Source organism: Canis lupus, chromosome 32, assembly GCF_011100685.1.
Source record: "Canis lupus familiaris isolate Mischka breed German Shepherd chromosome 32, alternate assembly UU_Cfam_GSD_1.0, whole genome shotgun sequence".
NCBI lineage: Eukaryota > Metazoa > Chordata > Mammalia > Carnivora > Canidae > Canis > Canis lupus.
Window position 1 is genome coordinate 30,930,741 of NC_049253.1, and position 27,704 is coordinate 30,958,444.

The 27,704-nt window shown below is 37.0% G+C and overlaps 1 protein-coding gene and 1 pseudogene across 1 annotated transcript in view; one reads left to right on the forward strand and one right to left on the reverse strand.

Annotated features, from left to right (window-relative positions):
* The window catches only part of ARHGAP24 (Rho GTPase activating protein 24), a 743,240-nt gene that overhangs the window by 515,884 nt on the left and 199,652 nt on the right, over positions 1 to 27,704 (reverse strand). The gene's annotated exons all lie outside the window — the stretch shown is intronic.
* Positions 24,427 to 27,704, forward strand: part of LOC119877811 — a 69,356-nt pseudogene continuing 66,078 nt past the window's right edge.

Genomic DNA, 27,704 nt, shown 5'->3' on the forward strand with positions numbered 1-27,704 from the left:
ATCAACCATCACTATACTCTTATTGAATTAGCATATTTTGGTGGTAGCCTGTGTCACACTCCATCGCCCCCTAGACTCCTGAATTAAATCATACCCCCCCTCAAAAAAAACCCCAAAACCAAAAACCTATGATTAAATTTATTTTCAAGATAGTGTTTGTTGTTTTTTTTTTGCTTAATTACAAAATTAATATATGTTAACTCGTGAAAATATTAACTACAAAGAAGCATAAAAAGAAGAAATTAAAAATTGCCATGATATCACCATTCAGGGATAAGTATTATTAACTTTTTTAATATGTCTAAGTGACTCTTCACCTCTTTGTGCATAACTACCTTATATAATAGTTTGAATCATATTACCAACAAAAGTAAGGCTTTTTTTGCCTGGGCCCCAAATTCATGAGCCTATACTCATGAGTGAGTAGAGAAAGGAGAGAGGGTGTGGTGAGCTGACATGTGAATGACAGGAAAAGATAGGCTACCTTAAAGAAATTGTGAGTCAGCAAGCACAGGGAAACTCTAGAATAGTGAGAGATTTAGAAATGGCCAATGAAAGTATAAAGCAGGAGATTTTTCTGGGAGCTGATGGAGGGGGTGGGATTCTGTATATCTTGGAAGGGACAGTTTAGTTCTCTAACAGAATCCAGTAAACTTCTGAGTCTCGGTCTAAACAGCATCCAAGAAAACCATTTTAATTGGAAACTGAGATTTGAATTTGGGATAATTAGCTCCCCAATATTTGGGAAACTACCAAACAAACTTTCTAGGAAATCAATAAAAATAATGTGATTTTTGGAAGATTCTCAAAATAAACCAGGAGAATATTCCAAGAAGATAATGACCAAAGGGCAGTTCAAGATATGGGCTATTAGGAAAAACACTAATTTGAAAGAACATATGCACCCCTATGTTTATCGCAGCATTATTTACAATAGCCAAGATACAGAAGCAGCCAAGTGTCCAATGATAGATGAATGAAGAAATATGGCATATATATATACATATATATATAATGAGTATTATTCAGCCATAAAAAAGAATGAAATTTTGCCATTTGCAACAACGTGGATGGATCTAGAGAGTATAATACTAAGTGAAATAAGTCAGTCAGAGAAAGACAAATACCATATGATTTCACTCATATGTGGAATATGAGAAACAAAACAAGGCAGCCCAGGTGGCTCAGCAGTTTAGCGCTGCCTTCAGCCCAAGGCCTGATCCTGGAGACCCGGGATCGAGTCCCACGTCAGGCTCCCTGCATGGAGCCTGCTTCTCCCTCTGCCTGTGTCTCTGCCTCTCTCTCTCTCTCTCTCTCTCTCATGAATAAATAAATAAAACCAAAAAAAAAAATAAAGAAAAGAAAAAGAAACAAAACGAATGAACAAAGGGGGGGGATAAGAGACAAACTAAGAAATATATTCTTAACTATAGAGAACAAACTGATGGTTACCAGAGGAGAGTTGGGGGGGAGGGGTTGCTGGGTGAAATAGGTGCTGAGGGTTAAAGAGTACACTTGTCATGATGAGCACTCATCACGTATAGAATTGTTGAATCACATATTATATACCTGAAACTAATGTAACACTGTGTGTTAACTACACTGGAATTAAAATGAACATTTCTTAAAGATATGAGCTATTGAGCAGACAAAAAAAGACTATAAAGTTATTATCTTCTCCATTTATTTTCTTGTCTCAAATTTCTCAACTTTTTCAAAGCTTAAAAGCATTAGTAGCAAGCAAGTCTATGAGGGCTTAATTTGCAAGAGCAGAGAAGTTAGGCTGGCAATAAGGTGGTCTAAAGTGGGGTTGAGGCTGAGGAGGACAAATGTGGGGTTTCTGAATGCTGGCTTTCTCCATTCATCATAGATGCTTCAGTGGAGGACTTTCTGCCTGGCTTGCTTTATTCATGAACAGAGAGACCAGTAAAAGAAACTGGCAAGTGGCTCTAGTGGAAATCATCTCATGAAATGTAAATTGAATGCAAGCCTCAACCCAAGATACTGATGCATTTTCAAGGAAGAAGGATGCTTCTGAAAGGGATATCACATGAGTCCCTTCAAAGGTCCTCTGACTCAAACTTGGAGAAAATGGTTCCCAATTCCTCAAAAAAGGGGATTTCAAAACCAAATAAACAATGACAGATAATGTGATCACCCTTTAGGGAGACCAGTAAAATAGTTTTAAGATCAGCTTAGAAAACGCATCTCCTGTCTCATTTGGGAGCAAGGGGTACTCAGCATCTCTACAAGCAATCTGCAGCTACAGCAGGATTAAACCTAACTAGGCCATCCACATCAACTCTGGGGCAGACTAAAGCCACTAGGTAAGAGATTGGCACAGAGATATGTGGTGGGAAGATATCAATACCTCCCAAGCAGAAGATGTAAGATGCCCATATCATATGAGGGGTAGGTAAGAGGCTCAGTGGGGATGGAGACTTCCACTGATTCTACTGGGTGGAAACTCAGAACCTAAAGACTAAAGCCTAGGCCTTAACCAGTACATAAAAGTTCATTATTAATATGAATTTTATTCATATCCCTACCTATGTCCTTTTAAACTGCTGTGTATACTACAGTACTATACAAGGAATTAGAAGTGCAGTGTAGTTAAACACAATTTTGGAAACTTTTTAAGAAAGACAATATTGGGAGAAATGAGCAAATTTGAGGAAGTAGCTAATGGCTATGTACATGGGTGGCTCCTTTACACAGGTCAAAAATATCTGACACCTCCCAAATGTAAGGACTGTGCAAAAGGCAAAGTCAATTCAGGTGTAATCTGTTCCTTCATGAAATTTATATTCAACCACTAAGAATGACTGAATTAAAAAGGTTTAGAGTAAATTTGTCCTTTTCCCTCTAAGGTAATGCAGAAATAATGCTACAATATATAAATTTTCCTCAGTTAATATCTAGCCTCTGAAAGTTGTTGGCATCATCTTCAGAGACAGACAAAAGATTTAACCCTTCATGTGGTAATGTTGTATCATTGCTTTAGACAGATGCTAGCCTTGATTTTAACCAACATGTAAAGACATTTTGACATTTTATCTTTATGCTCATTTGTTTTTTTAAATTTTTAAAATGCATTGCTTTATAGACCAGAAGACAATGAATATATTTAATGTGAAAATTGTCCAGGTACTTACCTTACCACGTGAGTTTTTTTTAGCATACCTTGCACAGAATCTCTGATTTTGAGTTGTATAAAAATAGAAAAAATACTATTTATAAATAAATGACAGAAATTTAGTGATGGTATCAAATTTTCTGAAAATCAGCTTGAAAACACTGAAATATTTTCTGGATTGAGCATTATACTGGGAAAGCCTAAGACATCAACAAAGTCTTTTCATTTTAATCTCTAGCTTTAATTGCTTATGAAGTTCTTATGAAGTGATTCAAAAGTAACTTTTTCTCCCATCTCTCCTCTCCTTTTGGAGGATCACAGTACCAATGTACATTTCATTAAGACTTTTGTAAAAATTAATATTATAAGACAAATATTTAAGAGTAAGCTACTGCCACGTGTAAAATGACTTATTAATTCTTCATGATGTCCCTCATTGTATTTTGGACACAAAGATAATTTTAATTTAGAATTTTTTAGATGAAGGATTTATGTTAACATTTCAATGGAAAGAAGATTATAGCAATATTGTTCTTTAATTTTATTAATGAAAGATGTCAACTTTAGAACTGAAATGCTTATCTAAATTAGCCTTGTCTACATGTAGTTCCTTTTAATAGATGATCATATTCCGAGAGTATTTGGCAGACAAAATGATACATTTTATTTTTACTTTTTAAGGCAAGAGAGAGTGTGAGGGGTTGGCGGGGGGGGCAGAAGGAGAGGGAAAGAGAATCTTAAGCAGGCTCCATGCAGAGCACAGAATATGATGGGCTCAATCTCAGGATCCTGAGATCTTGACCTGAGCTAAAATCAAGAGTCAGTCACTTAACTGACTGAGCCACCCAGATGCCCCATCAAGGAAAATGATTTCTAAACATGATGTCCAATAAGACAAAAATTCTATGCTCTTAATGTGAATGCAATTAATTGATCCATGTTAGACTCATCTTGACATTGTAATCACTACTTACGTTTCTGAAATACACAACTTTGTAATACATATATTATATGAACAAGCCCATTAATAGTAAATTTGCATCGGCTTTTTGTCAAGCTAAGATTAGTGACTTTATGATTGCATTTTTTATTTAATAGACACACAGGGATCACCTACAAAAATAGCCCTTTCCAGGGCAAAATACACTGTGCTCAAATGTAAACTAATAGTCCATGAACACACAGCTTTGTAACAACCTATGCCACCGTGACAAATTTGTATAATAACTTCTTATTAGGCTACTAATGAGCCTTAATAAGTCAACCTATAGATATTTATCAGAACTTTGTGTGGTTTTTGAGCAATCATGAGGCTTTAAAATAAAAAATAAACTATTTAGTTAAAAGGCTGCAATAAGAAGATATCTACATGGAGCAATGTTTACTAACATCATTTGTCACTCTGGAGTCCATAACATCAAGATTTACTTACTCTATAAAGAGCCTTAGTTATTCATAATATGAAGTCTCAATATTCGCAGAATCAGAGGCAAAAAAATCAATATCCAGCCTCATCCTTTCTTTAACTTTATTTTGTTCCAATTACAAAAACAAATCTATAAGGTAGATATTTTTACTATATTCTAAGAAAAACATCCTCATGTAAAGAGCAAATAGGTGTCAGATGTGTTGATATCTACAACATGGTAATTCATTCTCTTTTTTCCCAACTTCCTGCTCATATTGACTTATCAAGGAGTTGCCAAAACATGAGGTCCTACCTTTCTCCAGATTTCTAATACCAACAGCCCAATCCTGAGAGAGGAAAAGGATGAATAAAATACAGTCGTGTTGTCTGAGAATTAAAAAATCATAGACTCAAACAAGAACTCACTAATATTTCCCTTAGGTATGCAGAGTTGTAACTTATAAAATGAAAATTACTACTGAAATCATAGAGTTTCATTATACCTTTGATTAATCAATAGGATACTAAACAACTTCTTATGTGCGAGAAGACTCTTAAATATTTTGACATGAAAAAAGTTCCCAATCATTGAGAAAAGATTGGAGACTTTTGCCTTAGACTCTTCCCTCTCCTTTAGCGTTACTAGTGTTTTTTAAGGGTAGAAGAGCGGTGTAGAGAAGAATAATATACATTGACTATAAATACTCTTCTCAAATAGCACACACAGTTCACCACAAAGCAGTCAGGGCCACAGCTATTTCTAGAGTCCACAGTCTAAATTTCCTGCTACTTACAGTTTTACCAATGGGATATAAAAGAGCTGTGCACAAAAGATTCCATATGAAAACAGTGAGCTGAGTTCAAAATAACTTAATTATTATTGCTACTTTGAAAGGAGCTCATTAAAATGTCTGTCATGAGTCTATCTAGATGGCACCATTATAGTGCAATTTTAATTAACTTGATCATCATTTTTAACAATGTTAATAAACAAGCTGTGCTACAACCTTATCTTAACCTTGGATCTTTCAACATAGAATTCAGAGATTTAAAACCTTTCTTTCTTTTTCTTAATTGCTATTGTGACACTGAACAAATTACAGTATTAAAATTGACTAATTCCTATTAGCATCAATTAGTCCTTCATTAGACATCTTCATTATATTTATGTTCCAAGAGGATTTCAACTGCCCTCCTGCCTGACCATTGGTTTCATATCACAGCACACAAAGGCTCTTGCAAAAACAATGTTTATATTGGTGTTTGTGTATTATAAGTACAGAGGTTCAAACATTTTACAATATACTCATGAACCTGTCAAGCATTTGAGATCCTTTGGAGATAATGAGGGTGTTTAAAATTGGAAGTGCTCAAAGCTCATAGTTCAACATACAATGCAACCTGAATTACTATTAATATTATGATTCCACATATACCAGAATCTAAATAGGTGTTTTACCCAATGAAATTGTAAAGGGTGGGGCAAAGAAGCTGGAACAATATACTGGGAAACTATCATCAATGCTAAACAACTTCTTAGAAACTCCCAACTGGCAAACTGGCACACCTATTCTATAAGAACCATGGATTTTGCCCAGAGATACTCATTTTTTTGTTAGTCTTTGGCACCAGTTGTTTCAATGATCTATTCTTCACTTGACCATTGACATCCTACCATTTTATGTATAGTAATGGATTCTAATAATAGATTCTTTCTTGTTTGGTTCTTGTTAATTGTCATTCTGTTCACCAGAGATTTGTTAGATGTCCCCCCTCTATCTTCTCGTTTATCTCATAGGTGTGTCCTCTCCAGCTGGGAGTTAATAGTGTTATGACAGTATTTCACAGAATTGTTTTGAACACAAAGCGAATTACTGTATATGAACTGAAAACCACAGTGCCTGACACAGGAAACACATTTAACAAATGGAGGCTCTTATTATTCCTACCATTCAGCTTTGGACATCTTCCATCAAGCCTCTACTACATTAACCTACAGGAAACACCCACCTCATTCATTCCCCAAATGCTTTCTGAGACTTTGAGCTTCATGAGTCCCCAATATACAACATTATAGAACCAAAGTGGCCAATACATTCAGTATGAACATTTGTGGCAAATACTGGAAAAAGACAAAGGTTTCAAAAACAAAAATCAGGAAGATGTTCTTCGGAAAGCTGACCAATTGAGTCAGGTATCAGTTATATCTGACCCAAGAAAACATGATGCTGCCCAATTTTCCAATTAGGTAGTTCTTAATATATATACCACTACCTTATGCACAACTTTTTAATTTCAATAGCTGTCTAGCCAAATGGCTAATTGAATTTCTGATCCTATCCTTGGAATTCCTCTACTTTCCTTTTTTATCTTTTTTCCACTACTCATCTCTGTTTTACACAGCAGTCCAAAAATAACCCAGGGTAGGCTTACAGAGCTAAGGAAAGACCGCTGAAAATAAAGAGGAAATGGGAGAGCAGTTCTCTCCCTCACAGGCTTTGCCCTATCTCCTCTTGTGCCTCTCCCAAAGGTGTCCCACCTTCACATTGGAATGCCTATATTGACTTCTGAAACAGAATGTCTGGGATGGATTTTCTTATGAAAACTGACTCTATCTTTTCTCCTAAATGAAGATGAGTCTTCACTCAGCCTATTATGGGCCTCAATTCTGGTGTGAGCGATGGGACAGGATATAATTCCCAACCCAATCATCTAATTTTGGAGGTGGGTCCCACCAATGTAGGTCTAGAGCACAAGTTCTTTCCTGAGAGCAAATGGTGAAAGGACCAGAACCAGACCTGAAAAGGTGATTTTTTTGTCCTTGACTGCTTCCTATTTTTGCTAACAACAACAACAACAACAACAACAAAACAATAACAAAAATTTATTTACTAACTTCAGAGACAGGGGATAAGGACTCAAATTACAGAGACTCTATTTTATCACAGTCCCTGGGGGAGCAGAGAAATCCTCGCTGAAAGAAAAAGCTACTACCAATTACAAAGAAAAGGAAAATATCAAGATAAAGCAGGAAAATAAGGCAGGAAGCAAGCCTGAATTGAAGAAGTGACCCACTGAAGGTTTTCATCCGCCTCTCTTCTAGGTCCTCCTCATCATCCAGTACAGACACTGGAAGAGATCTCAACTCCCCTACTTAGTAGCCATGTGAATGGGATAACAGGAAGCAATTTACCCTGGTACCACACACTTACAACAGCAGGTAACATGTTCCTAATAACTTTGACTGAAATATGAATATATTTTTCACCTAAATATTATGCACATGGCAGATCAGAACATATTAGTGTGATAGAATTACACTGATGTGATGAGATACTATCTTTGAAATACTAACCAATGTATTTTTACTTGTAGTATTCTTTTCTCCCCTGTACCTTCAATCTATGAATTCATTTGCCTCAGGCAAGGGATGGCAGAAGGAAAACAATGAAAACAGCACAACCAAAAATTAAGTTCAAAAGTATATGACTCAGGTTAATGGTAAAACTCATGTAAATGGCAATAGACCTGGAGAGAATCCATTGTGTTTTAGTGACAGCTTCTTAACTCTAATCTAGAAAGAATTTCCCAGTGTGGAAAACTAGAGACAAAGGAGATGCAGTGAGAGAGAGGGTGAGAGGCAAAGGAATGACACACAGAAACACACAGAGACTTGGCAAAATCATTCTCCTGAAATCTCCAAACATGCACCCAAGTGACCATGTCTACTACTTCCACCCAGATATTGCATGGGAACTGAGGCCATGAGGTCCATTTATACTTCGTTAAACTATGTATATTATGTACTCTGAAAAGCTGTTAGTTTCTCCTTTTGATAGCCCATCACTCTCTATCCATCCAGCAGAAAAACTGGCCATCTGTAGGAGGAAATAGCCTCCAGAACATATACACCATCATGTTTCAGGTATCTTAATGGGTAAAATCATACATTGTGGTCATGCTTAGGAGTTTTATCTCCATTCTGAGTTCCTACTTCATTCTAAGATACTGAAGGGTCAAAGAAAGAAATTAGTGTGACCAAATTTGTATGCAGAGGAGGGGCCATGTAAAGAATGAAGGGTTTGATAAGACAGGATATGGGTTAGTAATATTTATTAAACACATATTTTGGTCTAAGAGTTCATGCTAGACCTTTTGTATATATTGTCTCACTTGATTCTTTAACCAACTGTGTGGAGTCTAGAAGAAATTGACATTCAGAAATATTAAGTGGCATGTCTTAACCTAGAGAGTAGACAAACAGTTCTGGGGCAAGAACCAAAGTCTGTCTAATGCCCAGTTATTTTCCCTCTAATCCATGTTCTTTTCCAACTCCCCAAAACCTAATTTAAGAACAGGCACATCGCAACCTCGTCACAAATAAGGGTTTGGCTGCCAGGGACACCAAACATGCTATACTTCATTTCTATTTTCAAAAGAAATCCCTTAAGCACTATTCTTCATTCCAATAATAATCCAATCAGTAATGTGTTCTTAAATAATAATCAGTCTTCTCATCAAGCACATATCATCTCAAGATTTTTGAAACAGGTATATAAAGACTGAAATAAACATGACGAATCTGATAAAGCACTATAGAGAAAACTAAGCAATGCAGCTACAACCACAGAGAGAGACTGGATTTTACAAGGATATCCTTGAAAAGGACACAACAATTACAGACAATTCTTTTTTTTTAATAATAAATTTATTTTTTATTGGTGTTCAATTTGCCAACATACAGAATAACACCCAGTGCTCATCCCGTCAAGTGCCCCCCTCAGTGCCCGTCACCCATTCACCCCCACCCCCTGCCCTCCTCCCCTTCCACTACCCCTAGTTTGTTTCCCAGAGTTAGGAGTCTTTATGTTCTCAGACAGACAATTCTTAAATCATCAGACAGTCATCTGAAAGCAGTTTACTCTTTATATTCATAAGTGGCAGCAGATTAAAGACTTCAAGACCAAGAAGTAGTTTCTGTGTGAACAAGAAAGGTAGGCAGCAGGTGAGTCGAAATTCAAGGAGGCAAACATCCAAAACCAGAAGGTGGCAAGAGGCTCAAAGTCCATGCAAACAATAAGCACCCAGGAGATCTTTACAAGTTGACTGGGCAGCTAGATAGGTATAGTCAAAGGACCAAGAAAGGGTCAACAGCCAAGGGGCACTGGACATTGTAGGAGTGAATAATGAGTAGAAAAATAGATGCCCAGCATCTTATGAGGAAAATGCTCTCAGAAAGAGAGAGTTGTCACTTTCACCTTCACTCTGAAATTCTCAGTGTGAGCCTAAAAACGGTTGTCTGGAAATTGAGTCCTTGAGAGTAGAAGACCATTATGGTAGAGATATGTCCTGACCAGAATTGAAGCAATGACCATGCAGCCTATAAGGGAGTATGGCTTAGTAGATATTTTATTGCAAATAGCCAATAAAAGAGTTGTCAGTGAAGGCTAGACTACCTGTCACAATATTCCAGCTTCATTGTCTGCATATGCAAACTTCAATAAATAGACATTAACACTGTACATTGCATATTTGTGTGATTAATTCTAGGATGATCCAAGTCTTTTATTTAAAGTTATTTGAAGAGGCAAGACTGAAAACCTAATCCAGAAGGCAATAAAGTATTACTTAATGCTCACTGCCTTTAAATCAGTTGTGAAGTAGGCAAAATCTATAGAGAAATTTGAAATGCATTTCCCTTTCTGTCATAGACATGCTTAGGAGGCTTAAAGTAAAGAATAGGCTTGATTTCATCAGTTGTCTATTCTTCAATGGAGAATGTTGTTCACTTGTTGAGTTCCAGAATACTGGAAAACAAGATGGTCTCCATGGCCAACAGGTAGGGAGGGAGTCAGAAGGAGAGACAAGTAAAGCTGCATATGGTTCTTGTTCCAACCCCAAGAAAGTTCAATGATCAATGTTGCTCTAGGGTGTGAAAGATTTTGGTTTAGATTATGTCTTTTTTCCTTTTGCTGGCATTCTTAGGATTGGAAGACTACTCTATTGCTGGAGCCCATAAGAGCAAATTTCCTTGAACTGCGATGTGTTATTCATGACTTGCAACTCCCTTGACATGTACTTGTTCTGCAAAACTTCCTGCTTTCTCCTCTTATCATATACCCCACCGCCACTGACAAACCATGCAGTAAGGTGTGAGGTTTTGTTGTTATTGTTTGTTAACATCTTGTTACCTACTACTTAATAATATTTTTCGGAATGAAAAGCTGTATCCACTGTACTAAAGTCAATATGAAGAGATTTTTGTTATACGATTAGCCTGGAGGAAGTGGGGGCATGATACAGAATAAAGTAGCAGAGGCAATACACAAGAAGACAACTCCAACAAGAAAATGTCAGAGTCTGACTGAATTGTAGTCCCCTCTATCAGGGCTTCTCCTCCTGGGATCTTTTCTCTACTCACATGCTGGATCAGAGCAGCATGTGTATTGTACAAAATGGCCAGTCCATTCCCACAAATGTATAACATTTATATCAATGATACTGAATAAATAAGCCCCTTAAGGCCAATAACACTGACATACATACATGTCCTATAATGTCTGTCCAAATGCCTACCACAGTTACGAACACACAATTGGCTCTAACAATTTTTGGGCTGATTGAATCATGCATGAGTGTATCAGACACTATAAATGGCGAAAAGGGTATACAGTTCTTGTGACACTCCACAAAATAGACGGGACCTAAAAAGTTAATGGATACCATAGCGGGTAGGGTGGTCAAAAAATGGCAGGACAGAAATGCAGGTAGGACTAGGTCACTAAGTGTTCTAGCTGGTGACCTTTAATAGGAGGGAAGGACCAAAGCTAAACACTCATTTTTTCCTAGGTAATTAAAAGAGTCCTTGCATCCTAGGGCGAAAGGCCATTTGGAACAATACAAGCTTCAAAGTTCAGAAGTCCTGGGCCCAAAAGTTAGATGGTGGAAAAGCCAGGGATGGGTAAAACAACAACACAGGATCACACAGGATAGAAGAGCCAGCTTGAGATCATACTAGGCATGTAAGACTGCTGGAAATTTGGCAAAGCCAGAGCACAAGTTGAGCAATGAGAAGAAAGGAAAGAGTCAGAAGCCAGTAGGGAGTAAACAATGTCAATGAGGCAGAGTGAAATCATTATTTTTGTGAGATCTTAATAATAAATGCAAAGTTTTTGGTGACTAAGATGTTTTGATATGACAATCTAGACATTTTCCTATTTTCTAAGGTGATCATAGATTCCCAGAGACTAGCCTCAGGTTAAGTTTTGACAGTTCCCTAAGAACCGTTTCAGCTCTGGTAGAAAACACTTTTGTCCACCTCCTCAGCCCCTATTTCCCTGTGTTTATTCCTGCTGTGTCTCTGCTTTTACATCTAACACCAATGACCAGCCTGGGGAGGGTAGGGGGTGGGAGGCTAGAAATATAACATTCAACTCCTTAGGATTCTGTGTCAAGAAACAGTTACAATCACTTGAAAATCTAGAATCATTCTTTTCCTCAAATGATGGCCTTGAAATTCTGCTATTAGTTTATTGGTTCCTGACTACGTTAAAAACTCATTACTTGAAATACATAGCATGTCCTTAAATTTACTTCATTAAAGTCTATATTATCATGAAAAATATAGAAATTTAGTCCTATCTCCTATTACAAATGAATTATATGTACTTTTCTTTTGTCTTTTTCTTTTTTTAAAAATTTTTTATTTATTTATGATAGTCACACAGAGAGAGAGAGAGAGGCAGAGACACAGGCAGAGGGAGAAGCAGGCTCCATGCACCGGGAGCCCGACGTGGGATTCGATCCCGGGTCTCCAGGATCGCGCCCTGGGCCAAAGGCAGGCGCCAAACCACTGCACCACCCAGGGATCCCTGTCTTTTTCTTCTTTTTACATGTTCATTCTCTGTTCACATGTTTTTTTCTTTTATGTCAAAAAGCATACACTTCTCTCTCTTTCTCAACCCATTTGCATTACTCTGAACAAGAAATTTTATGGATAAGGGGGGGTGGGGAAGAGAAGGCTGCAGAGTTCAAAAACTTAGATAAGGTCACTCTCATCCTAAAATAAAATATATAGGAATACAAAAAAAAAAAAAAGTACTACCATCAAAGTAAAGGATCATGGTTGGTAACATCTATTTTAAATAATCAAGCCACAGATATGATTTTCTAAATAATAGAGATTGAAAATTCCACATGTATTCACTCTTTTCCTTATCAGCCATATTGATGAGCATATAAGGCTGGAGCTGTGTGTTCAGTTGCCTGTGAGGAGCAGTGTCTAAATGCAGATCCTCAATCCAGCCTGAACAATTGTTCAGGGCCGCAAAGACCACAATTGATCACATTAAAATGAAACAGAACCAAGTTTCAAAATATATTAATGACAAAATATTCTGGAACAAATATTAAAGATCTAATAAATAAAATTCCAAACACTTAGAAATGCCACATGAAATTAATAAAATGAGGAATTCTAGGTAATCACTGAACTTCATAGCGTTCAGTGTCAGCTAACATGAAAGTTGCTATATAGGAAAGAAAGAATATTTTTTAAAAAAAAATCTCTTTTAGGAAAACTAATATCAAAAACAGTTTAACACTCCACTTTGAAATTAACTTTTTAGTATCTGGGTAAACAGAGGAGTGGAATATTTGTAATCAGAGAAAAAAGAAATGTATTTCATAAAATCAATACTCTGTGATGGTTGGAATTCACAAAGCCATGATGGCTTTGACTTTGAAATTGATTTAATCTTTCTGCCATTTGTTTCCCGCATCCCTTGTTAATAACAGCAAATAGTGAGACTGAGCTGATGCTATTTTGAACTTTCGGGGTTTCTACTACTGTTAGTCAGTCACTCTTGGATTCACTATCATTCACATCTTCCTCCTTTACTTTGCTTACAATCACTATCTGGGAATGCATACATATACAGAGAGTGAGACAGAGAAAGAGTGAAATTTCCTTCCAAGGTGAGAAACCAGTATGTGGAAAACAACCAAAAGCATTCGCTCTGTTTGGAGAACCCTGACGTTTAGAAAGAATAGTGCTTCATTACTTACAAAGAGAGACCTGTGCAGTGGTGTTTCTCTTCTGCCAGAATCCTCTGGTATTTCCATTTACCTGTTCAACAGAGGGAAGGTCTGGGAAGCCAGCATCTCTGAAAAAGTGCTTCTTTCATCTCCTAGATCAAGAGCATTGGACTTCTGAATATATCTCACACTATAGCTCTGAAATGAGTATACCCTGTTCGTTCCTTTCTAAATGGAGCAGTGTACTGATCTGAGGAAAATCACAGAACATGGGAAGCGATCCAAGATTATAAAGTAAGTATGTTTGCAAGAGTGGAATTTCAGTTTTCTCTCAGGCCTATAAGTTAAATACTAGTAATTTGGGGATTCGTTCAAAATACATGGATAGGAACCCTCTTCAACCAAGTGTTATGGGTGAATACTGATACCCTCTCAGTAATGTTAAGTGAGAGAAATGTCCTATTCTCTACTTCCTTGGAGATCTCAAGATCATCACCAGATTTAAAAAATAAACAGAAAAGGGGCATGAGAGCCTATATTATGTTCTTGATCACTTACTAAGAGCTTTACTAAATATTACTTAACATTCAGTATTTACCTGAATATTTCTCAACCTACAGGAGATTAGAAGTGGCAAGCTCAAATGTGTGACCAAAGGGGAAGGAAGGAGGGATAAATCAATTCAGGAAAGTTTGAGCAAAGCTATTTGGGGGGATGATAAAAAAACAATAGAAACAACATCTCTGGGCCTTACTTTATTATTATGACTAAACAAATAGAACCTATGCTCACTAGTCATACTGTACTGGATATTGTATTTATAATGTTATGAAGATAGACATCCAAAAATATCTAATATTTTCCTTTAAGAAATCAGAAAGCTTTCCTTATAATGGATAAAATAGACAGGAATGGGGAGAAATAAGCCCTCAGTATTTGGAAAATGATCTGATGTTAAGTATAAAAATACTGATAAATGGGATATCACTAAATCGCATGAGGGCAATATTTGCTCTGTCATGCCCTCTTTCCTTGTTGAAATCCTGAACAAGCAATATCTCTGTATCTTTGGTTTCCTCATCCTAAAATTATGAAATTAGAATACTCAGTTTCCTTTTAGCTCTTAGACGTTTCAGTGACATCATTTTATTTCTTATAGCAATTTCATTATAAAATTACTTCTTAATGCACTGCAACTTTGAGCAGAACAGATTGGGTAAAGTCTAGGACAAAAACCCACCTAAGCCTTACAGTAATGCTGTTGCTCTGTGGAAGATTTCTGTTTCTTTTTTTTTTTTTTAAAGATTTATTTAGTTATTTATTTATTCATGAGATACACAGAGAAAGGGAGAAAGAGGCAGAGACACAGGCAGAGGGAGAAGCAGGCTCCATGCAGGGAGCCTGATGCGGGACTCGATCCAGGGTCTCCAGGATGACGCCCTGGGCTGAAGGCAGGAGCCAAACTGCTGAGCAACCCAAGGATTCCCGCCCCCCTTTTTTAGGATTTATTTATTTATTTATTCATGAGCTACACAGAGAGAGGGAGAGAGAGGCAGAGACACAGGCAGAGGGAGAAGCAGACTCCATGCAGGGAGCCCGACGGATTTCTAACTGTTTCAACTGGAATTGCTAGTCAAATAATTATCTGTCATGAAATCTATATAAACAGCCTAAAATCACCTCAAAAGATATATATAAGTTTATCAAGGAACGGGACAATAAAAAAAAACAGCTTTTATTATATAAGCCTTAAAAACAACTATTGAACGAGATAGCAGAAAGCAAAACCCATTTTAAGAAAGAAAGAGAGAAATGAAGAAGTTGTGTCTCGGGATTCCATGGTATAACCTAAGTGTTAAGTTCGGGGATCCATTAGTTCTTTTTTCTCAGAAGGAGGAAGAAATGAATGCATTTGTCTGATAAATGAAGTCAGGAGTGGTAAGTTATATAGTTCTTAACAAAGTTCTGTGGCAGAACCAGTTGTTCTTGTGTGCTACTATGACCCCAAAATATTCAGATGATTTTTCTTAAGAATGAAAGTTTGCCCCATCTAGAAGGCTCGAGCTTAAAATTTTAAAACAGCAAGAAGAAAAATCATCCAAGAAAAATGTCAGTGGAGAACTTAAAAATAAAGTGAGTATATTGATATTACTCAGTGAAATAAGGACAATTTTACAAATATGAATGATGTAGGTTAGATCTGAATGACAAGCAGACGTTTTCTCTCAAAAGGTAGTAGAGAGTTGGAATTTGTATAATAAAAGGAACTTTACTTGACAAGAAATACTGAACAGAGCTAAAAAACTTTTAAATATGTTCAAATGATCAGGTTCCATAGACACAAGCAAAAAGGTAGAAGGAAAGTCACCCACTTGAGGACACCCAAAAACCCCATCTACTGCTGGGGTTGATGCAAGAAGATACTTTGGACAGATGTAAAGATATTTGGACAGATGAATATGAAGACAGAAGAAATATGAGAAGAAAATGAAATCCGAGAATCTAAAATTATCATAGATGGAAGAGAAGAGCAGATATAGGAAAATTTGAGTCAAGACAATTGATAAAGAAAGCTCAATTTTAACTATTAAGATGGGTCTCTTGCTTGAGAAGCCAAGTCTCTAAAAGGGGAATCAGAAAAGGAGAGAAAAGTCCTCTGTCTGACTAATACAGAATGTCTGTTATGATTGCCTGAATGATAAAAGGTTGGTCTGGAAGACATTATGTTTTTACAGCTCTGTTCCCAACTCCTTCTGAAAACAATTTTCTGTCTATACTGCTATTAACCCATCTCCTCTCTTTAGCAATAGAAAGGAGATGGAGCACAGCTGTGCAAGGTATTAGGTCCTTCCAGGAACATTTTGGAAGAGGAAGGCTGGGATCTCTCCTCTAATGGATGCTGAACTGTGTATCACAAGATCAGCACACCTGGAGGTGTGTAATGCATTTATAAAACCAGAATGATACACCCCTGTGATGTTTATAGCAAAAATCTGTTCCTACTGAGATCAGGAAAACCCTGACAACTGATTGTTCATGCATCGTGGTCTTTTATATTTCCCCTTTCTAGATGCTGACAGTCACATCTCCAGCCTGCTGCAGCTTCAAATTTTACCCAATGGAACGGGTGTGTCACCACAAGAAACACCAATCCAATGACAGTAAACATTCAAGCTCAAGGTTATGCCAGTTTTTATCAGGATGGATGATGAAATAAAAACAAATAGCAATATATTAAGACTGCAACCTGGAGTGATTCTGACTGCAGGAATAAATATTGGGGGCATGATAAAATTTTAACATGTAATATTGACAGATAAAAGAATGTTAGAGAACTCAAGAAAATTAAGTTATAAGAATGTCATCTGATCTGTATTTCAGAATTCCCAGGCCCTTTGCTCAGCTATCTGCATGCACTATCCAAAGGGCAGTTGTTCAACTATCTGTCAGGGTTCATCCTGAAAAGACACTGGAAAAGTGAGAACATGAGCAGAGGATTTTGTGCAGCACTTTTTTCCTAGATAGATTAGTGAGAAAAAAAAAGGGTTGCTGACTTAGCATTCTCTGGGATTCTAACAATATCCCCTTGATCCTGGAGGCCACATTAGCTCGTTTTGGAATTTACCTAACAAGAAAGCAAATTTTCTTTTCTAAAATAGATGAGGCCAGTAGGCCCGTAGACTCTTTGATCCATGAATTCTTTTGCTCCAGGGAGAGCCCTTAGATTCTTGTTACATTTCCCTATATGACTCCCTGTGCTCTTCTAAACCCAGCTCTACCCCGTACAGCTTGAATCTTGGTTATTTGAACACTCCACTTGCTTGGCCAAGGCATAGTAAACACACCTCAAACTTAACCCTCTCCTGCAAACATCCCCCCACCTCCTGCCCTTCTGCCTTTTAAAAAATTCAAATTGGAGTGTATGTACTGTGTTCCCCTAGGTTTTTTCTCTAAAATTTCTCAGTCTCACAGACAAGTAGATACATGAGAGGTAATCTTTACCAGGCTCCTGGACATGATGAGACATAGCCTAAATATCATGGTAAACAACCCAGTTCAGTCTCCAGCTAAAGCTTCTGCTGCACTTAACATTTTAGTAAAGTTTATGTATTATTTACACAGCATCAGACACATTACTACTTGAAGCCCTGGCCTCAACAAAAATAGGCTACGGTCCAGTTTGGTTGGACTGTACCTCCCAGGAGCTACAGTTATCTTCCAGAATGATAGTAATCTCTCAAAAAACTTACCATTAATTTTAATTTAAATGACTTTTAAAATTTATATATGTTAGGTAACAAAACAGAACTCACGTTGAAACAATATTTTCTTTCTTTCTCAGTGACTCACATTTATTTAGTACATATAGTTTACCAGGCTGTAGGTTGAGCATTTTACCAGATTTTATCATGTAATCCTTCCAACAACACCATGAGGTACCAGTATTATCCCAGAAGATCAGTCTGAGGCTCGGCCTGGTTAAGCTATAAGGTCACTGTTGTTCATTGTAAAAGGTTTAGAAACTCTCACAGGGGAAAAAAAAGAAAAATGGAATTTACCCCAAATCATACCTTCCACACTCAACCACTGTGAACACTTTGATGTATTTATATGGCTAAAAAATATACATTTATAGGATCAACTTGCCATATAGTTTTTTACTTAATATATTTGGTTCACATCATTTTTACTTACTGGTATTACACTCTATAGCTCCACTATGATGTATTTACAGTAGCTTTTTGTTGGATGTTTAGGATATTCATAAAGGTATCAAAGTTCCAAAGAGGAGGAGCCTATGTCCCAGTTCTAAATGTACTTGAAAATGTGTGTCTTTGATAGGAGATTTCCCCGCATAACTCGATGTGGTACCTTGGTCAAGTCATTAAGCCATTTGAAGTCTGTTTTCTCATCTGTAAAAGGAAATGATTACTTACTCCTCTCAATTGTCCAAAGGATTAGAGATAATCCCTAACTGAGTGTCTGACGGAGCCTGTGCTCACCAAGCTGTCCTCATCAGTAACACCATGTGCACTTTCACTGACCTCACCTCTCTGGGGCTGCAAGGGGGTTTAATTAGCTGATCTCTGTGAAATGCTTAGTTTATTACTAGACACTAAGACTGCAATTTTAAGTTCCTGCTCAAAGACTAGAAATCATCTACTCTAGTCTCGTGCTATTGAAGGAAAACTTGGAAAGATTGATCCATGGGGATACAGGCAGAATCAGGTCTTCTAACCCCTCTCTAGCCATGCCCCCACTGATACCGTCCTGCCTCTTGTGGCTGCAGGAATCGGTGGTGAACCGCTGACCACCTTCCGCTAGTGGCCTGCTGATGTATTGGCTTGAGCATCTGCAGGGCTGTGATGCACTGGAGTATGTGTCACAAGTCACATGGTGCCTAAACACTTAAAAGAGCAATATTTTCAAATGAATCATGAATAGTAAGTAATACGGTAAATTAAAGAGTATTCCTCTTGTTAAGATTCCCAATCTTTTATTCCACTATGATATACTTTTTTCATGAGAAGGAAACGAGCTAAACTGTGCACTGGGGTTATAGCTATTCTATGTCACCTGGATGTCCCATCTGTGGGATAGTGCTTGGCATGTTAAACTCATCAGTCACATGAGTCAGGAAGAGGAAAGGTAGATAGCCACTAGGTGGGAGCACTGGACTGAGGCAAACCACATGTTTATCACCAAATAGCTTTATTCTATTCCATGACCAGAGACCTTGCCTATCTGGCCAGTCCCAGCTTTTTTTCAAGACAGCACCAAGGTGACTATGTAGAAACTAGCAACAAACTAACGTAAATCTACTACCCATAAAAGAAATTCCAAGGAGCCTGTGGCTTATCATAGAGTTGTGTTCCTAGATGAAGGGCAGCATATTTATGTCTGTATTTCTGAACTCAAAATATCTTTAGTTAGTTGGCACTTTACTAATTTTTAATTAAACATTTGCTTATGTGAAAACATTTTTAATGGAAAATAGTGCAAACTTCAAATGATTGAGTAGAAGAAGATAATGGTTTTCAGACAGCTGCAAGATGATAGAGAGGAGGAAGTGAAATAAGTAGGTGTTTATTTTTGCAAATTGGGGATCTTTCTGGTATTGAGATTTGAGGATTAAAAAAAATGACCAAATACCACTATTCTCACGATACAGACCAGTCATTTTCATTGGTAAAGATACTTGCTGATGACAGAAAAATGATGGATTTTCCAAACCCTCCTTTGATTAGACAGCAGACTGGAGTTTATAAGGATGGCAGTCTGCAGCATAGAGAAGTGAAAAACACCCTGACTCACACCTGCAGTTTGTTTCGTGTAACCCCGGAAGAAAGTTCCAGCACAATTTAATGAAATCATGTCCCATGCTAGAAGAATGTGTTTGCAAGGCTGATGAAAATCTGATGGGCATTCTGCCTGGAAGATTGTAAGGAAATGAAAAAATGTTTTCCACTAAGATTATCAAATCAACAAGCCTGAGCTTTGGTTCACAGAGGACAAATCTACAGAATATTGACGCGATCAGTAATTTGTACATGATCACATTAAATCAATTATCTTTCAGGATAAATAACTCAGAATCACAGTAAACTCTCAATTTTGAAAATAAAGAAGAAAAACACTGTCTTTGTGTGGCACCAGTCTAAACCAAATCCCTACCTCTTGGGTACCTTCTTCTTCCTCTAACTCAAGGATAAACCAGGAATAAACTATATGCTACTAATAGTCCTTCTCTGTCATCATTCCATTACCTGGCGCCATTTATTTATTCATGTTTTTAGTATAGATTTCTTGAATCAATGCTGCAATAGGAATACACAAAAATATTAACATTTTGTACACGTCCTCAAAGTTTGTAGTCTTACCTCCTTAGAAATTACTCCTGCTCTTCAAATATCCTTCTTAAATATATTTTGTTCTCAGACAACCAAGTGTTTCTCTCTAAAGCATCCCTTATTTACATAAGACTATATTTGTGAAGGATGATGGTACATCACAGCTACTAAAACCTAGTAGGATCGCTTCTCAGCCTTTTGGCTAAGATCAAGTGTAAAACCTAGTTAGGTGCTCAATAAATATCTGTCTCTTCTCCTTGATAGCCAAGATGTCAACCTAAAATGTGATCCATTCAAAGGATATTTTCATATTACTAAAGACTCTTAAATACCTAAAGGGATGAAATTATTAACATAAATGGCAAATGGGGAGAATAATACTAGGGTCAGGAGGTCAAATGTTGGATTAATTGCAGTGGGTGTCCTTCCCAGGCCTCTTTTACCACCAGTGCATACACTCCAATCTAACTGTTATGGTGCACAGCTGTCCCTCTTCTCCAGGGAATTGCCTTCATCCCAAATCTGATTGTCATTGGGGTACAAATGGCTGCTCCCCTTGCCTCAGGTAGGACAAACTCTGTGGTGTCGTTGAGGCTTCTGAGCTCCCCATGGTATCACACTGAGGTTGGAGTTCTCTTGAGGATACATCATTGCTTAGCTTCTGGGAAAGCTGCCTTCCCTCATTCCCTTTCTCCTGCTAGCATTCCCTCAATAAATCACATGCATTCAAATTCCTATCTCATATCCTGCTTCCAAGGAACTTGATGCAAGACACTTCCTCAAGTGATCCTTTGTAGCCAGTAACCTACAGGGCATGTTCTTGTTTCTCTAAAATCAGCAAAAACAAAAACAAAAACAAAATAATAATATGCCTAAGTCTTGAGCAAGATCATCAAATTGCTTAACAAATCCAAGATATTCATTGTTAAAATATTTACCTGGTAACCAAAATGTCAACCTCATAATAAAGCAAATTTATGGTGTTTAATGTCTAAATAAATGGTAAAAAGAATCTTTTTTCATATTAGCAGTATCATAAAATTGTTTCCATTACTTAACCTGAGAGAAATAATAAGTAAGCCAGGACTTATTTGAAAAGTAAGTAAAGCAAAAAGTAACAATAGTAGTATAAACCTTTGCTTTATAGACATTATGAAATTTTATGCACCAAAACTAAAACATAGGCAAGGCTTAGCAATGCTTACCAAGGGATATAGAAGTCTTCTGTCATGTTGTCTCATCATCATTAGTTTTATAGACTCAAGTTATTTCCATTGATTTTCACAATGACCACAGGAGATAGAAAATTCAGATACTTTGTAAATCATATGGTGTATTGAAATCCAAATAATCTCAACTCTGGTCACCCATAGGAATCACCAAAAGGAGCTTCTGAAAAAAAATTGGAGGTCTAAACCCCATGCCAAGCTCTTTAAACCCAAGCCTGGGGGAAGGAGGGAACCTCGGGAATCGTATGTTAACGCTTTTGGATGATTCTAAGTGTCACCAAATTGAGAAGTACAAAATTATGTGGCCAAATCTTTTCAGCTACTGAGTCCTGAACCCCAGTTTCTTTAGCCCCATCAGACTTCCTTCCAGTCATTCCATTTCACTGGAAGTTCTGAATTTCAACTGGAATTTAGAGAAAAGAATGTGAAGTAGGACTGTTTGCATTCTACTGGAAGGCAAAAGACAGATGATAGAGAGATCGACAGATCAAAATAAAATCAAAACAGCTTTGGCTTTGAATGGATTTTCACAGAACAGGTTGAGATGGGTAAACTACTTGGGGATGTGTAAATGAGATTTCCTTTTCAAACATAAATGGATTTAGAGAAGCTGCTCAGCGAAGCATAACCAAGGTTTGGTTGTTCCCTCAACTGTTTATGAAACATAATGCTTGAGTTTATTTAGCCTAAAATATGTCCTCATCAACACAAGCTGTGAAGAAGCATTAAAGTCTCAGAAGATAACAGGACAACAGAGAAGAATGTCTAGTAATTGACAAAGAATTATCTCACTGGTAGGATCAACAATTAGATATCTGACCTTTTTTCCTGTAAAATAATATTTTCTTGAAGTTATATTTATATTGAGTTTAGTTTATAGAGACATTTTACTAATCACTTAGAAGTCAATGGTGAGGAATTGGGTGTGTAAAACATGGTTTTTAAAGCTGTTTGTAGAGAGTTGTGCATGTTCTATTAGTCATAGTGAATGTGCGTCTGGTCAGAGAGAGAGAAAATGGAAGAGTCTTAAATTGTACTCTGAGGACTTGAGCAAATACTGAACTCCAGCATCCTATTTGACTTTTACAGGGCCAGTTCCCTCCTAGTAGAACCCGGCTTCATCTCAAGCCTGGTTGAATGGAGTGCTGAGATCCAACTAATACCTACTACTCAGCAATACTCTAGATCAGGGTTTCTTAAACATTTTGTGTTGTGGACTCCTTGACAGTATGGGAAAGCCTGTAGACTCCTCAGATCCCTCAGGATGGTAAAGAAAACCAATCATACTGAAAAGCCATTCTAGCTCAAAGTTCTCACCATGAAAAATCACTCCTAAAAATATAACCATGGGGTTATTTGGCACTGGAAATCACTGCAGTCTAGATGTTTTCTTAGATTTATGATGCTTTGAGCTCTTTATGTGAACTACTGGAGCTTCAAAGATGTAAGGCAGCCTTCAGGTTGACTCAGATATTTCCTGCCCTGGGTTCCAGAGAACTGCAGATTCTTAGCATATCCCAAAGGCATGCAGCTTCCATGCAGCTAGCCATCAGAGGCTGGGTTGGGTCATACTGTGATTTGCATTCAAGGAATTGATCAATTTAGAGATTTTTTTACTTCAATGATGTGGCTTATATGATAAAGAGGAGGACCAGGCTCTTTGATTTTAAAAAGTTGCATTTAAGACAGAACTTGATACTTCATATTTCCTTTCTCTTATGGATATGGATTTCATTGTTTTGGTGCCTTCTGTCACTATTAAAAAAACAGGAACAAAAACATTGGTTGTTAATTAGACTGCTAGACCCCTATGATTTTAATCCTCACTTGGCATCATAAATTTTTATTAACATGCTATGTATTTGTCTTTTTTGTTATGTATTGTGCCCAGAAGTCATTCTCACCCAGGCATGTAAACTGTGAAAAAAATTTCTTAAATAATTTTAGGAAAGAGTCGTAAAGGAGAAAGTGCTTTTCACTTTTTGGGGTGAAAAGTATAATTTTATCTTCTCACTGAAGTTCACTGAATATTTAATAATCATCTATTGCACTAATAACACTTTTTCTCAAAACATTAATTGAGCAAATGCTTTTTTGTCAGGAAATGAAATAGCTATAATCTTTTAGAAAGAGAAAGTTCAAGTCTGTAAAACATTTAAGGAAGCAGCTTCTTAAGTTATTTGCCTATTAGTCACTGCCTGTACATTCTCCCCAGCCAACACAAGACCAAAATTACCAGAATAATGCTGCTGAAACTTACCACGAACCAAATGATATAAGGTAAAGGTAGTATTTGCAGTAATGAAAAAGGCTGTGTGCTTTGCAACCACAGTTGATGGTTTATGGCAAGTTTGGGATCTTCATGCTTATGGGAAGAAATTTTAGGCTGTCAAAAAATATCAATAAAAGCCTTCATCTCATCTTTATTAATGGTAATCAAACTTAACCTTAAGGCTTTGTTCCATGAAAACTACTTCTGCCTTGTAAGTTTCTCTTTGATGGGAACCCTGCTTCTCAGAGAAAGGAAACAGCTGGCCAAGCTGGTAGTCCATGTTCTGTCTTTAATTGTGTATTAGCTAGGGCAAAGTTTGAGCTCCTATAACAAAAAGACCCCATGGCTTAAAAAAAGGAGATGTTTTAGTCTCTTCCATGGAACAGTTCATCTGGTCCAGGAATATAGGGCAGCTCCACTCCACAAGGCTCTCTTCAGGAATCCAGACTGGAAAAGCAACTCTGGTATCCTTAACACATAGCTTCCAAGTAAGGATGGCGGTCGTCACCATGCTCAAGATGACTCGAGGTTGGAGGAACTCAGAGGAGTGCAGCTACAGTGTTTTAAGGACAGCCCTGAAAGGGAGCACACTCACTTCTGCTCATATTTCCTTGGGAGACATTGCCATTTGTCCATGCCAAGGGGAGATAAGGAATCTTAAGCTCTAGCTCAGTAAGTGCCCAGCCAAAACTCCGTTAATAAGGAAAATAGATGTGCAAGACAAATGTTAGACTACCACCAGCCAGATCTGCATATCTATTTAAATTTTCTGTTCTCACTTTATAAAAGACACACAACTACCTTTTATCAAATATGATAAGTCATCCTGGCAATAGGTCACAATTTTCCCATTTGTAGGATTTAAATGAGGTAGGCATGTATGTAATTTATGTATTTAGTGTTTAGACTCTTTGAAAAAAAAAGTCTTCTATTATGGCAATTTATGTGTAAAATATAAGGAGAATTTTAGACTTTTATTTTTGCCATATGTTCATAAATGTTACCACATTTTCAAATTTATATTCTCAATAATTATACAGTTATGAGAAGATTGGGCCTGTAGAATTATATGTATAAAATGTTTTAAATTCTGCAAAAAAAGTATTAACCACAACCATCTATGAAGTCTATACTGCGTTCTAGAGTTTGGATTAGGTTCTTTATGTATATTATTAAACTTTAAAAGCTATACCTTAAAAAGCAGGTACAAATCAGTTCATTTAGCAGATCAGAATACTTAGGGGCAGAGAGCTGAAATAATTTGGCCAAGTTCCTCCATAGTAGAGTAGGGATTTGAAACCAGAGCTGTCTGATCCTGAAATACTTTCTATTCATCATCTCACTTAATCCTTATAACAATCCTTTGAAGTAGGAAGCTAGTCCTGCCTCATTTAATACAGTAGATCAGGAAGGTTAAATAACTTGCCAAATAAGACAGTAAGTAATGAAGTAAGAATTTCTAATTCTAAAAATCTATGATCTTGGAACAATTTGGTGAATTAAAGTCACATTGTATTTATAATCAACAGATCTGTCCAATCAACAGAACAGGTATCACCTCCATGTGGGTGATCTTGGACAAGCCACCTAATTTCCTGATATCCCAAGAATGATAATAAATATCTTCAAAGTGCAGTTGTGATAACTAAACATATTTACATTAACTACATACAAGGAACCTAATACAGTAGGTGCTCACTCTTGAATTTTCAGCCCTTTCTCCCTGCATTTGAATTTAGATATGGCTTTAGAAAGACTCTATGTCCACATTTAGAAATAGAAACCCAGAATGGAAAATGGAGCTCTTCAAAGTAATAATATTAATTAATAGGACTTGGGATTTCATTAAATTATAATGATGAAGGAGTAGTCACTTTGAAGCCAAGTACAAGAAAGCATTTTTTCACATATCAAATTTAGTGGGTGCAAAATATAACTGTCACTTACTTTTGGCTCAAGGAAAAAGCTAGGGACAAATAGAAGCCATCAAACACCACCTCCTGTCCTAATCAGTCTTTTGGCCTCTTTATGATTAATCTTTACATTTAGTAAAACTCAGAAGCTTAAGGAATTCCCTCTCTAATTCCTCTCTTACTTATTAATGCAATTTATATACCAGATTTGCTTATCTCTGAAGTTGTTTTCTTTATGCTGTTGAGTCCTAGGATTTCAGGATAACAGTCATTCTAATGTCATACAACGTGAGTGGTGAAGCTAATAATAATGATTAGTGGTCACAGTAGTGGCTATTATTTATTTATTTAACAGTTTTGCTGGTAGATTTTGTCTATTAGTTCTGTAATGTGCAACAACCCTATTAGGTAGGTACCCTTATTATCTCTATTTGCATAAAATGAAAGCATAGGGAGGGGATGCCAGGGTGGCTCAGCAGTAGAGAGTTCCGGAATCAAGTCCCACGTCGGGCTTTCTGCATGGAGCCTGCTTCTCCCTTTGCCTGTGTCTCTGCCTCTCTCTCTGTGTCTCTCATGAATAAATAAATAAAATATTTTTTAAAAAAAAGAAAAGAAAGCATAGGGAGATTAACAAATTTGTCCACGGTCCCACTCTTGGTAGGAAGATTTCAGTCCGACACCAATTTACCTGACAACCATTCCACTATTGTGTTCTCTGGGAGCTAAAGTAGTCCTGCTTTTGGAAGAGGAAAAGACTTCAGTGGGTTCCAGTACACTTTTTCAAGTATTCCTTTCTGGTAGAGAATTATCATCACTATATTCTTGTAAAAGTTCTTTGATTGGAGAGTCAAATTGATATATTTGTAAAATCTTCTTTAAGATGTCATAAATATCTGACTTAAATATTTATGTCTAAATACATTTAACTCTCCTCTTTTTTATGATGTAATACAGTTAAAATTGAACTTCATTTCTCTTTGCTGTTGCCAAATCATGACTGTTAAGAATAGCATCTCCCATATGTTATAGTAAACGGGCTTGGCTTGACAGTGATGAATCTATGAATTCTGACAGTTTTAGATAGTAAATATTAATTATTACACAAGCAGTTCCTTGCAACTGATTAACTATAAAGCAATTTAATTTTAATAATGCATAAATAATATGTTTTAGAGAACAAAAACAAAAACCACAGATCAAAGGGTTTTTATTTACCTCCTTTTCTAATCAAAGATATTCATGACTTATAGATATCATATCAGAATCAGATTTTTAGTTTTCTGATGATTTGCCTTAGGCCTTATGGCAACTCCATCTTCTCTCAGCTGGGCAGCACATTGGTCTCAGATTCAAAAGACAAACAGAGGATCCTGCACCACTGGCCGGACAGATGGCCTTTCAGACTGGGCTTGCCACACGGTGGAGATGAAAGGGGCACTTCCTTTCCCTATGAGTTGGTCAGGCTTAGTCATTAACACTCTCTGTCTTGTAACCTGAGGCCTCTAAAAGCCCCCACAAGTTTCTAAATCTAGACAACTCTGCTTTGAGTTGTGCCCAAGTCCTACATCCAAAGTCACTTTTACTTTTATGTAAAAGAGAGTGGAAAAATTGGATCAAAAGGCTCCACCTGTACCCTAATACATTTGTGGTCCTGTGTCACTTGAACTTGGAAAATCGTCTCTTAGAGAAGATGACTGCATATGACTTCCCAAATGTCATTGTGAAGGAAGTTTGAAAGTTTCCAGGAGCTCTAAGATGGTATCTTGTCAGTGCCTAATGCCTTCACTGATTGCAACTGCATCGGGAACTTTTTAAATTGATACCATAGTTTGAGGTGTGTATTGGTTTGCAAGTCAAGA